Here is a 14,534-nt window from a genome sequence, read left to right as displayed (position 1 = left end):
TTGTTTAGTAAAGAATGAAATCAGGGCTCAAATGATAGATCGCCTGCCTAGCAAGTGTGAGGCCCTGAGTTCAAACCCCAGTCCTGCCCCAAACAAAAAACATAGGTCTTTGTTTACCAGGTAACTGGAATCCTAGCTACTTGGGAGGCTGAAGTCTGGACTGGAGGATTGTAGTTCCAGGTCAGCCTTGGCAAATAGTTCTCCTAAATAGCAGAGCACAATGGAATGGAGGCATGGCTCAAACTGTAGAACACCTGCTTTGCAAACACCAAGGCTTAGTTTAGATCCCAGTCTTTCTCTTTCTCTGTCTCTCTCTCTCTCTCTCTCTCTCTCTGTTTCTCTCTCTCTCTCACACACACACACACAAATGAAAACTGTATTTTTTCTTCATCTAGTCTTATCTTTGCATCACGTGGTTCATGTAGTAGTAGTATTTTCTACAAATCATTCTCGAAGTTGTCCAAGTTTATTTTCCCTGTGCTGTTATTACTCCTTTTCTCTTTTACTGCATTTTTTGTGTTGTTTTGTGGTTTTCTGACTCAGATTGTCACTAGTGGATCAGGCTGGCCTCAAACACATGGTCCTTCTCCTTCAGCCTCCCAAATGTGGGGATTACAGAACTGTGCAACCTCTCCTGGCTTTCTTTTATTAGATTTTCTTTTTTGAAGGTACTGGAATTTGAACTCATGGTTTCAGGCTTACTAAGCACGTGTTCTGTGTCTTGAGCCACATCTGCAACCCTTTTTGAATTTTGAGATAGTGTCTCTTATGCTCAAACCAGCCTGGGGACCTTGATCCTCCTCTTGATGCTTCCTACCTTAGTCAAGATTACAGGCATGTACCACCAGTACCTGGCTGTTTACATATTGAATTACACTGCGGTCAGAGAAAGTAGGGCGTATTCTCTTTTGCAAGGACATTTTTGAGGTTTTCTTTGTCCCATGATATTTGCTGTATGATGAGATAATTTATTAGTGATTGCAAATGAGGTGAGTTATGGATATAGATTTACAAATATTTATAGGGTGAGGTTGTATCTCAGTGGTAGTGGAGAGTTGGAGTGGCAGGTGTGAAGCCTGGTATTCTTTCCTATCAAACCACACACACACACACACACACACACACACTCACAAATACTTATCTGTTCATAAGTTTTTAAATGTTTTCTATTCCTATGACAAAAGTAACACCTGTTTTCTATGTCACATATAATAATTCATAAAGATGCATTCAATCAAAACCAAACATCTCTGTGGGCCCTACCCCAAAACCCTCGTGAAGACTAAGGAAAGGCCCCTTTCACTTTGTTCATTTATTAACTTTAATATGCACGTGTTTGACTGGCTGCATTGCGTCATTGTAGCCTTTCTTCTAATTCTATGAAAATAGGCAGTGGCATTTTTAAGGTGATTTCATGGAATCTGTAGATTGCTCTCCACAATAAAGTCATTTTCAGAAGATTAATTCTGACACACCATGAACCTGGGAGATGTGGCCACGCTCTAGTGTCATCTTCAGTTTCTTTCTTCAAGGTTATATAGTAGATGTCTTTCACCTCCTTTGTTAGGTTCATTCCAAAATATTTAATTTTTTTAAGCTACTGTGAAAAGGATTGTTTTCCTGATTTAATTCTCAGCCTGTCCATTGATGCTATATAGAAAACCTACTGGTTTTGTATCCTGCTACTTTACTGGTAATGTTTACTAGATAAAAGAATTTTTGGTGGTTTCTTTAGGGTCTTTTTAGGATTCCATAATCTGCAAATTGGGATCTTTTTTACTTCTTCGCTTTGTATCTGTATCTCTTTTATTTCTTTCTCTTACCTCATTGCTCTGGCTAACAATTCACGTGTGTCATACACATTGATTTATGGTGTATAAAATTTCATGACATTTATTTATTTAGTCACATATGAGGACCTTTATTACTAAGCAAACATCTTTGTCCTGTTTCTTCTTTTCTACCCTGAACTAAACATTTACCAACACTTTATTCTTATTATATTTGCTACTAAAACTTTTGTTCATTTATTAATTTAATTTTTTTACTGAGATCTTTCTCTTCAAAGGTATCTTGCATGTGTGTTGGGAACATGTTTTCCCCTCCCCTTAAGAGGGGAGCCCTTCTTTATTTTTTTGTTAGTATATAACAGTTATACAAGGGAGAATATACTGTGATAATTACATGTGTGGTAAGCTGTTCTTATTTTCAGATTTATTATATGAGGATTGACAAAACAAGGTAAATTAAAAATATAAGAATAATCAGGTGAGGCGCTGATACGTCCAGGGACTTCAGGCAGCCCATAGAAAGTGTGAGGAGGGCCAGGGCCCAGGCTTCGGCAGGACAGGGCAGGGGTGCGCGTCCTGTCCCTGGTGGGCCTCATGCTCTCCCAGGAGCCCGTGGGAGTTGGCTCGCCTGTGGAGCCACCACAGACCGGCGGACTCTGAAATTCTTGCACATAGTCCTACAGTATTTGGAACCTGCAACATCATGGAATGTTGTTCCCTGGAAACCAAGAGCTCCTAGAGTGATGGACCCTGCTCCAGGAGAATGATCCAGCTGAACTGATCCATATGCACAGATTCTTGGGCAAGCCTGGGCCCTGGCCCGTCCCCACCCAGGACAGGCCTGGCCTCTGCCCACCCGTTGACTCTCCAGACCCCTCCCTGGTCCGAATCCTCCAGCACATCCACCCCTTGCTCCCCACCCCTCTTCTCCTAGCCCACAGGAGACTGTTCTATCGCCATCCTGGGGATTTCATGACCCGGTTCCTCATAGCAACTTGAAGACGTTACCCGATCCAGCAGGCGATGCCCACCAAGTGCTGGACCAGCTGCCCAAGAGGCCAAGCTGTCTGAATGGAATTCCTGGATGGTGTGTAACCCGGGGACAGAGCAGATTCCCTCTACCAGCAACAACCAAAGGTCCTCACCAGCAAGAAATGCCTGTGAGCCTGGTGGAAAGGAGACCACAGTGAATGCCTTTAAAGACATGAGAAAAGGGATAGTGGAGAAAGAATTATGAGGGCAGATGACCAACTCCATGCTAACTTGCCAGCAGGAAATGACTAGGACCAAGGAGCAATAACACCGCCCTCAAAGAGCTAAAGAAAAGGACAGTGGAGAGACTCCAAGACAGCAGCCAGAGGGAGGAAGCAGAAAGCTTGCCTCCTAAAGTAAAATCTTGGAGAGATGCTGGAGATACACCTTACAGGAAAAACCACCGAGAAGAGGCAAAACTTTCACTCCTCCATACCTCCAGCCCTAACATAACATTCCCACTCCACATTAAACGGAGAAACCAGGAGGGCTCCCGCGCTGCTGCCAGATGCCAGTTCCCAGACCGCTTGGGAGAAGCAGACCACCAGGTGAGCTAAGTGGCACGCGGTACTCCCACAGACAACCTTGAGCCAAATCAGCATAGCCCCCTGGACAGACCAACCCCCACCCAAGGAAAAAAGAAAAATAAACTGAATAATAAGCAATAACAACAAAAAAGACATGTAGCAAAGAGGGCGGGATGCCCTGAGAACTGAAGAGGTGGGGAGGGGAAATCCCTCACGGAACTGTAAATAAACAAGCCGGCCAGAGAAGGCAGGAGCGGCGGCACACGCCCAGCAACCAGGAGTGGGAAAGCTTGTAAAAGTGGCTGTGGGAGGAAAACTCCACAGGAGAGGGGGGAAGGCCCACTTCCCACATGAACTGTAAATAAACACCCTGGCCTGAGAAAGCGGGTGCAGTGTCACCTCCCCCAGTGTGCTCGGAAAGCGGAAAGCTTGTAGTAGTGGTGGTTGTGCCCAGGAGAATTCTAAGTTAACAAAGCCTCCTGGGCTAGGTGAGTGTTAAGCTCACTCCTGAGATCTGCATAAATAAAGCCTCCAGCAACAGCAGGCTGACAGTAGCAGGCAGGTGAGCCGCAGTCTCAGATAGCCATTCACAGAACTGTCTCCAGACTCTTTTTTTTTCCTCCCTGCCTTTGATTAGACAACAACCGAACTACATCTGCATGCTGAAAAACTTATTGAAACTGTATTGCATTTGAACTTGGGACACTTTGTGGTGTTTTCTTTTTGTTTTGTTTGGTTTAGTTTGGTTTGGTTTGGTTTGGTTTTTTTCCCCTTTGATGAGACAATGACAGAACTACCTCTGAGACACCATCTCCAGGATTGGAGGCTGAGGGACTAACACCAAAATTATTAAGACTGAAACTTTATTGCATTTGAACTTGGAGGGTTTTTTATTTATTTTGTTTTATTTTTATTTTATTTTATTTTATTTTGTTTTTCTCAATCCTCTGTCTCTCTAAAGCCTGTTCAGCTTACTGTTGATTAGTACACTATCTCTCTCTATTTATGTCTTTGAAACTTTTCTTCGTTTTTTTGTTTGGTTTGGTATTTTGTTTGTTTACTTGTTTTTCCCTGTTTCTTTAACTTCTTTGCTTTCCCTCCCCTCTCACCCTTCCATACTAAATGTCACCATTGTTAATATTACAAGCTAGAAAATACTTAATTTCACACAGTACAGGGACAATAACAACACCAAGGGCAATGATGGGAAGACAGAAAAAACAGGGAAACCAGTTTCCCCATAGCAAAAACTTAGTACAGGAACCAGAGGGAAATGAAGAAAACAGATACTCAGATCCAGACTCCAATGAAATGAAGATAAACTATGCCAAAGAACCCAATGAAGCCCACAAGAATAATCTAAAAGAGGAAATACTACAGGTAATCAATGAGAATTTTATAGAGATGATACTGGATATGGTCAACCAAAATGTACAGGAGACACTCAAGAAATTCCAAGAACACAAAAATAGAGAATTTGAAAAAGCACAAGAAGAAATCAAAGAAACCATAGAAGCACTGTATAAACACCAAAATGAAACAAAGAACACGATTAATAAAGAGATAAATGAACTCAGGAAGAAAATAGACAACATTAAAGAGGAAGAAACTCAGGATCTGGAAAACCTCAGAAAAACGAATGAAACAGAATTGCAAAACAAAATGGAAGGCCAATCCAGCAGAATAGAACAGAAGACGGAATCTCAGAACTCGAAGATGAAATGGTAATTAAAGGAAAAACTGAAGATCTATTAGTTAAAAACTCAAGACCTGTGAAAAGAAAATGCAAGAATTCATGGACTACATCAAAAGACCAAACCTGAGAATCATGGGCATTGAAGAAGGAGAAGAGCTGCAAGCAAAGGGAATGCATAATATATTCAACAAAATAATAACAGAAAATTTCCCAAATCTAGAGAAATCCATTCCCATATAGATGCAAGAGGCCTCCAGAACACCAAACAGACCAGACCAAAATAGATCTACCCCATGGCATATTATCATTAAATACAGAGACCCGAGAAAGAATACTGAAGGCTGTAAGAGAGAAAAAACAAATAACATACAAAGGTAAACCCATCAAAATCACAGCAGACTTCTCAACAGAAACATTAAAAGCAAGAAGAGCTTGGAGTGAGATCTTCGGTCACTAAATGAAAATAACTTCAACCCTAGGATACTCTACCCAGGAAAACTATCATTCAAAATAGATGGAGTAATAAAAGTCTTCCATGATAAGCAGAAACTAAAACAATATGTGACCACACAACCACCACTACAAAAGCTTCTTCAAGGGATTCTGCACACAGAACGTGAAACCGAACATAACCATGAAAGGGCAGGCAGCACCAAATTACAGGAAAAGAAAAAGCAAGAAAGTAGAGAGTAACCTGAACTTAGGTACACACAATCACACCTTCAAACAATTAAGACAACTAAATGACAGGAATCACCACATACCTATCAGTACTAACACTTAATGTTAATGGACTTAATTCCCCCATCAAAACGCACCGTTTGATGAACTGGATTTAAAAGGAAGATCCAACAATTTGTTGCTTACAAGAGACCCATCTCACTAACAGAAATAAGCATAGGATTAGGATGAAAGATTGGAAGAAGATTTACCAAGCCAATGTCCCAAGAAAACAGGCAGGAGTAGCAATACTTACCTCTGACAAAGTAGACTTCAAACCTACATTGATCAGATGAGATAAAGAAAGACATTCCATACTAATAAAAGGGGAAATAGACTAAAAGGAAATAACAATTATCAACGTATATGCACCCAATGTCAATGCACCCAATTTCATCAAACATACCTTGAAGGACCTAAAAGCATGTATTAACTCCAACACAGTGGATGTGGGAGATTTTAATACCCCATTATCTTCAATGGATAGGTCATCGAAACAAAAAAATCAATAAAGAAATCCTAGATCTAAAAATATACAATAGATCAAATGGACCTATTTGATGTCTACAGAACATTTCATCCAACTTCTACACAATATACGTTCTTCTCAGGAGCCCATGGAACCTTCCTCAAAATAGATCATATCCTAGGGCACAAAGCAAGCCTCAGCAAATATAAGAAAATAGAAATTATACCATGCATTCTATCTGTCACAGTGTAATAAAATAAAACTAGAGCTCAACAACAAAAGTAAAGACAGAAAACATGCAAACAGCTGGAAACTGAATAACTCATTGCTTAATGAACAATGGGTCATTGATGAAATAAAAGAGGAAATTAATAAGTTCCTGGAAGACAATGAAAATGAAAACACAACCTACCGGAACCTATGGGACACAGCAAAGGCAGTCCTGAGAGGGAACTTTATAGCCATGAGTGCATATACTGAAAGGACTGAAAGATCCCAAATCAATGACCTAATGATACATCTCAAACTCCTAGAAAACAAGAACAAGCAAATCCCAAAACAAATAGAAGGAGAGAAATGATAAAAATAAGAGCTGAAATCAATGAAATAGAAAACAAAAAAAACATACAAAGAATTAATGAAACAAAAAGTTGGTTCTTTGAAAAAATAAACAAGATCGACAGACCCCTGGAAAACCTGACTAAAATGAGGAGAGAAAAAAACTCAAATTAGTAGAATCAGGAATGCAAAAGGAGAGATAACAACAAACACCATGGAAGTCCAGGAAATCATCAGAGACTACTTCAAGAACCTATATTCAAGTAAATTCAAAAATCTTAAAGAAATGGACAGATTTCTAATACATATGATCATCCAAAACTGAACCAAGAGGATATTAATCACCTGAATAGATCTATAACACAAAATGAAATTGAAGCAGCAATCAGGAGTCTCCCAAAAAAGAAAAGTCCAAGACCTGATGCATTCTCTGCTGAGTTCTATCAAACCTTTAAAGAAGAACTGATACCAACCCTCCTTAAACTGTTCCATGAAATAGAAAGGGAAGGAAAACTGTGTCTATCACATTTTATGAAGCCAGTAGTACACTTATCCCAAACCAGGCAAAGACACCTCCAAAAAGGGAGAACTAGAGGCCAATCTCCTTAATAAACATTGATGCAAAAATCCTCAATAAAATAATGGCAAGCCAAATTCAACAACACATCTAAAAGATCGTTCACCAGGACCAACTAGGCTTCATCCTAGGAATGCAAGGGTGGTTTAACATACAAAAATCAATAAATGTAATTAACCACATTAACAGAAGCAAAGACAAAAACCACTTGATCATCTCAATAGATGCAGAAAAAGCTTTTGATAAGATCCAACACCATTTCATGATAAGAGCTCTAAGAAAACTAGGAATAGAAGGAAAGTACCTCAACATTATAAAAGCTATATCTGACAAACCTACAGCCACCATTATACTTAACGAAGAAAAACTGAAAGCATTCCCTCTAAAATCAGGAACTAGACAAGGATGCCCACTATCTCCACTCCTATTCAACATAGTACTGGAATTCCTAGCCAGAGCAGTTAGGCAAGAAGAAGGAATAAAAGAAATACAAATAAGTAAAGAAACTATCAAATATCCCTATTTGCAGATGATATGGTCCTATACCTTAACGACCCAAAAAATTCTGCTCACAAGCTCCTAGACACCATCAATAGCTATCGCAAAGTAGGATATAAAATCAACATAGAAAAATCATTAGCATTTCTATACACTAATAATGAGCAAACTGAAAAAGAATGTATGAAAACAATTCCATTTACAATAGCCTCAAACAAAATCAAATACCTAGGTGTAAACCTAACAAAAGATGTGAAAGACCTCTACAAGGAAAACTATACACTTCTGAAGAAAGAGATTGAGGAAGAGTATAGAAAGTGGAGAGATCCCCCATGCTCATGGATTGGTAAAATCAACATAGTAAAAATATCTATACTCCCAAAAGTAATCTACATGTTTAATGCAATTCCCATCAAAATTCCAATGACTTTCATTTAAGAGATTGAAAAATCTACCGTTAAATTTATATGGAAACACAAGAGGCCACGAATAGCCAAGGCAACACTCAGTCAAAAGAACAATGCTGGAGGTATCATGATACCCAACTTCAAACTATATTACAAAGCAATAACAATAAAAACAGCGTGGTACTGGCACAAAAACAGACATGAAGACCAGTGGAACAGAGTAGAGGACGCAAAAAATATGAAGCCACACAACTATAACCAACTTGTCTTTGACAAAGGTGCTAAAAATATACAATGGAGAAAAGACAGCCTCTTCAACAAAAACTGCTGGGGAAACTGGTTAGCAGTCTGCAAAAACTGAAACTAGATCCATGTATATCATCCTATACCAATATTAACTCAAAATGGATCAAGGATCTTAATATCAGGCCACAAACTCTAAAGTTGGTACAGGAAAGAAGAGGAAATACTCTGGAATTAATAGGTATTGGTAAGAACTTTCTCAATGGAACCCCAGCTGCACAGCAACTAAGAGATTGAATAGATAAATGGGACTTCATAAAACTAAAACGCTTCTGCTCAACAAAAGAAGTTGTCTCTAAACTGAAGAGACCACCCACAGAATTGGAGAAAATATTTGCCAGCTACATCAAAGGACTGATAATCAGAATATATAGCGAACTTTAAAAACTAAATTCTCCCAAAACTAATGAACCAATAAAGAAATGGGCAAGTGAACTAAACAGAACTTTCTCAAAAGAAGAAATTCAAATGGCCAAAAAACACATGAAAAAATGCTCACCATCTCTAGCAATAAAGGAAATGCAAATTAAAACCACACTAAATTCTGCCTCACCCTTGTTAGAATATCCATTATTAGCAACACCACTAACAACAGGTGTTGGTGAGGATGCGGGGGAAAAAGGAACCCTCTTACACTGCTGGTGGGAATGTAAACTAGTACAACCACTCTGGAAAAAAATTTGGAGGCACTTAAAAATCTAAACATTGATCTACCATATAATCCAGCAATACCACTCTTGGGGATATACCCAAAAGAATGTGATTCAGGTTACTCCAGAGGCACCTGCACTATCCATGTTTATTGCAGCACTATTCACAATAGCCAAGTTATGGAAACAGCCAAGATGCCCCACTACTGATTAATGGATGAAAGAAATGTGGTCTTTATACACAATGGAATTGTATGCAGCCATGAAGAAGAACGAAATGTTATCATTCACTGGTAAATGGATGGAATTGGAGAACATCATTCTGAGTGAGGTTAGCCTAGCCCAAAAGACCAAAAATCATATGTTCTCCCTCATATGTGGACATTAAATCAAGGGCAAACACAACAGGGGATTGGAGTTTGATCACATGATAAAGCGAGAGCACAAAATGGAGGTATGAGGATAGGTAAGACACCTAAAAAACTAGATAGCATTTGTTGCCCTCAATGCAGAGAAACTGAAGCAGATACTTTAAAGCAACTGAGGCCAGTAGGAGAAGGCGACCAGGAACTAGAGAAAAGGTTAGTTCCAGAAGAGTTAACTTAGAAGGTAACACACATGCACAGGAAATTAATGTGAGTCAACTCCCTGTATAGCTATCCTTATCTCAACTAGCAAAAACCCTTGTTCCTTCCTATTATTTCTCATACTCTCTCTTCAACAAAATTAGACATAAAGGCAAAATAATTTCTGCCGGGTAGCAAGGGGGTAGGGGGGGCGACAGAGAGGGGATGGAGAGGTAAGGGAAGGTGCAGGGGGAATGGGGGAGAAATGACCCAAACATTGTATGCACATATGAATAAAATAAAAATTAAAAAAAAAAAGAACAGTGAAAGAGGAGGACCAAGTAGTCGGAGATGACCAGGAAAGCAAGAGAAAGTGCCATTAGAGCAGTGGGAGGAGCCCTTCAACCTCTGAACCCTTGGAGGTCCATGGATTGCTGGATAGTCTTGTTCCGAAGGGAAGTCTCACTTTCCAGACACCAGAGAACCACTTCAAGAAGCCAGAACACACCTGTTCCAGGTGCTCCCTGTCAAGCAAGCTCACGTGTGGCATCCCTGTGCCCCAACGCAATGCCATCATGAGTTCCTACAGCTCCACCGGAGGCATCACCCAACTTTGGAAGAGGAGGCGGGTCCTACCTCACTGTGTAGGTTCCTAGTGTCCTTTATCACTTTTTCCAGGACCTAGTCCAAATCTGCCACAGTTTCCAATTAAAAAATGTAATATAAATTTGGGGTTTTTTTTGTTTTGGGGTTTTTTTTGTTTGGTAGTTATGGGGTTGGACTCAAAGCCTTATGATTTCTAGGAAGGTCTACTACTTGAGTTATGCCCAATGCCCAGATTTTTAAGTCTCCTTTTCCTTTTATATATATGCAAAGTCTTTACGAGTTGAAGAATTTTTGTGATTCTTACATCAGGAAAAGCCTTTTCACCCTTCTTTTCACAGTTTGATGGTGGTAAAAGTAGGAATAGAAATCTAGCTTAAAAATCTCTTTGGAAACTAGGCCCCAGTGGCTCAAAACTGTAATCCAATAGCTAGCAAGGATGAGACCTGGAGGATAGTGGTTCAAGCTCAGCTGGACAGAAAGTTCAGGAGACCCCAACTTAATAGAAAATCCTGGGTGTGGTGTTGTCATCCTATTTAGTGTTGGAAGCTTGAAATAGTTGAATTGCTGTCTAGGCTGTCTTGGGTAAAAAGCTAAGTCCTATCCTCCAGACAAACAGAGTGAAAGGCCTGGAGAAATTAATCAAGAGGTAGAGCATCTGCCCAGTGGGCAAGCCCTGAGTTCAGACCCTTTTTTTTATTTTATCGTTTTTACATTTACTCACATGTGTGTGCATTGTTTGCGGTCCCCCAACCCCGTTCTGTCCTCTTCTTTCCGATTTTGTTGAAGATAAAACATAAGAGATAATAAGAAAGACATAGCATTTTTGCTAGTTTAGTTCAAACCCTTGAACCGCAAATAAAAAACCCCAACTGTATTTAAGGTAAAGGAAAGAAAGGGAAAGGAGAAGAGGAATAACAGAGGGTACAGTTCCACTGACCCAGTGATTCTAATGAGGTTCTTTCTTGCCTATCACTGCTCCTGGGCCTTTGTTTAGGTTATTTATGGCTGTGGAACAATACTACAATTTAGAAGCTTAAAAATGTCCATTTTAGGAATTGGAGAACATCATACTGAGTGAGGTTAGCCTGGCCCAAAAGACCAAAAATCGTATATTCTCCCTCATATGCGGACGTTAGATCAAGGGCAAACACAACAAGGGGATTGAACTTTGATCACAAGATAAAAGCGAGTGCACACAAGGTAGATATGAGGATAGGTAAGACACCTAAAAAATTAGCTAGCATTTGTTGCCCTCAACGCAGAGAAACTAAAGCAGATACCTTAAAAGCAACTGAGGCCAACAGGAGAAGGGGACCAGGAACTAGAGTAAAGGTTAGATAAAAAAGAATTAACCGAGAAAGTAACACAGATGTACAGGAAATTAATGTGAGTCAGCTCCCTGTATAGCTATCCTTATCTCAACTAGCAAAAACCCTTGTTCCTTCCTATTATTGCTTATACTCTCTCTACAACAAAATTAGAGATAAGGGCAAAATAGTTTCTGCTGGGTATGGAGAGGGTGGGGGGGCTGAGGGAGGGGGCGGAGTGGGTGGTAAGCGAGGGGGTGGGGCAGGGGGGAGAAATGACCCAAGCATTGTATGCACATATGACTAATAAAAAAATAAAAATATAAGTAAATAAATAAAAATGTCCATTTTATTACCCCAGTGATTCTGTGGGTTTACTGGGCTCAATTGGGTCAGTTTTAGGCTGCATGAAACATGAGTTGCAGCTGTGTTCATCTGGCTATCCCACTAGGCTGGGTTGTTCCGGTGGCTCCTGTCCACAGTGGCAGGGAAGAAAAATTCCAAAATAAAATGTTTGGAGAAAATTGACATGACAAAATCTAGTAAAAGGCTCCCTGTCAAGCATGTTTCATTTACTCACATGTGTGCTAAACATAGACTTTGTTAGTACCTAGTCCTATAAAATTCTATGTTATGGCTCAAAAGTACTTTTAGTACTTTAAATAGTAATTCTTTTGGATCATATGCAGTTATATTTCCTTCTTGTGAAGTTTGATGTTTATTTCTCTGGGTAAAATACACTGGAAGTTTTTAGATTTTCTTTTCAATTTAATTTCCTCTCTTTCTGTATCTCATTTGTCTTGGGATGTGTACTAGATACTGAAGTCATGCCCTTGCCATTTGCTAGCCAGGCAATCTACAATACCCCCTAGCTCTTTTGGGGCTTCATTATTTTTAAAGTAGAGCCTTTCATTTTGCCTCAGGCCAGCCAAAGACTGTGACTTCTATTTCTCCTTCCTGGGCAGCCAAGAGAAAAGGCATGTGCCCCCACATACATTTGTTGTTTGAGATAGGATACTTTTTAAAGCAGAAAATATACAAGCATTATTTTATTGTTGGAAAATACTCTTAAGTTTATTGTTCATGGTGTTGTTTAATTTTATATATAGTTTTTCATGTAATGAAGTCAATCAATATTGAACACTAGAAACATTTTCTTTTTTTCTGTTTTATTAACCATATTATTGTTTTACTGGGGGTACAATGTGACGTTTACAAAAGTTCTTACAATATATCATAGTTCAATTCACTCCATCCATCATTCTCCTTTATCCCCCTTACCCCATTCTTGGAATAGTTACAACAGGTCTCATTTTGAATAATAATATTTTCACCACATTCATCCTCCTACAACCTTTATTATACCCCCCACACACATACTTGTATCAATATCCCTGTTTTACCTTCCTGTTCTCTGTTTTTGAAAAAGAACATTCTGTTTGTTTAAGATATCTATGCAGAGTTTCATTATGACATTTCCTTGTATACATGTATCATAAACTCGAATTGGTTCATCCCCTCTTTTTTCCCCCTCTATACCTTAGTCTTCTTCTTACAGTGATTTCAACTGGTTTAAAAATTCCATATTCATACTTGTATAGAAAGTACATCAACCATATTACCTTCTTAACTTCCTTCTTTACCCTCCCTTTCCACTTAGTGGCCTCCCCTCAGCATGACCTGTTTTTCATAATGTTGTTTGAATTTGTAATGGCCTGCATTCCACATATGAGAGAAAACATGTGGTCTTTGCTTTCTGAACCTGGCTAACTCCGCTTAAGATGATATTATCCAGTTCCATCCACTTACCTGCAAACAACAAAATTTCATTCTTCTTTATGGCTGAATAAAATTCCATTGTATATAAATACCACATTTTCTTAATCCATTCATCTGTAGTGGGGCATCTTGGCTGTTTCCGTAGTGTGGCTATTGGGAATAATGCTACAATAAACATGGGTGTGCAGGTGCCTTTATTGTAAGCTGACTCACATTCCTTCAGATATATCCCTAGGAGAGGTATCACTGGATCATATGGCAGCTCTATCTTTAGTTTTCTGAGGAACCTCCATACTGTTTCCATAGTAGTTGTACCAATTTACCTTCCCACCAGCAGTGTATAAGGGTTCCTTTTTCTCCACATCTTTACCAACATTTGTTGTTTGTGTTCTTGTTGGCAGCTATTCTAACAGGACAGAGAATGGAATCTTCAGGTGGTTTTGATTTGCATTTCCTTTATGACCAGGGATATGGAGCATTTCTTCATGTGTTTTTTGGCCATTTGGACTTCCTAAGAAAAAGCTGTGTTTAATTCATTTGCCCAGTTCTTTATTGGGTCATTGATTTTTCGGGAGTTTAGTTTTTTGAGCTCCGTATATATTCTGGTTATTAATCTCTTGTCAGATGTATAGCTGGCAGAGATTTCTCCCATTCTGTGGGCTGCCTCTTCAATCTGGTGACCATTTCTTTTGTTTTGCAGAAGCTTTTTACTTTGGCTTTGGACTGGCAAAGCAGGTACTCTACTGCTTCAGCCACACATCCAGTCCTTTTATGTTTGTGAATTCTATTTTACCCATTTTTAATGGAATGTGCTAAAAATGTCAAATTGTTGTAGAGCTCTGTATCATGAATATTTATCCAACTGTTTAAAAAATACACAGTTTTATGTTTTACACTAAGTCCATATGTTTCCTAATGCTTCCATAACAAATTACCATGAACTTGGTGAGTTAACAATAGAAGTTATTTTCTCACCAGTGTGGATGCTAAAAAGTCCAAAATCACTATCAGTGGCCACAGTCAAGGTGTTGCAAGGGCTAGGTTCCCTC

The sequence above is a fragment of the Castor canadensis genome, chromosome 4, assembly GCF_047511655.1.
Source record: "Castor canadensis chromosome 4, mCasCan1.hap1v2, whole genome shotgun sequence".
Taxonomy (NCBI): domain Eukaryota; kingdom Metazoa; phylum Chordata; class Mammalia; order Rodentia; family Castoridae; genus Castor; species Castor canadensis.
Note: the sequence above shows the minus strand (reverse complement) of the source record.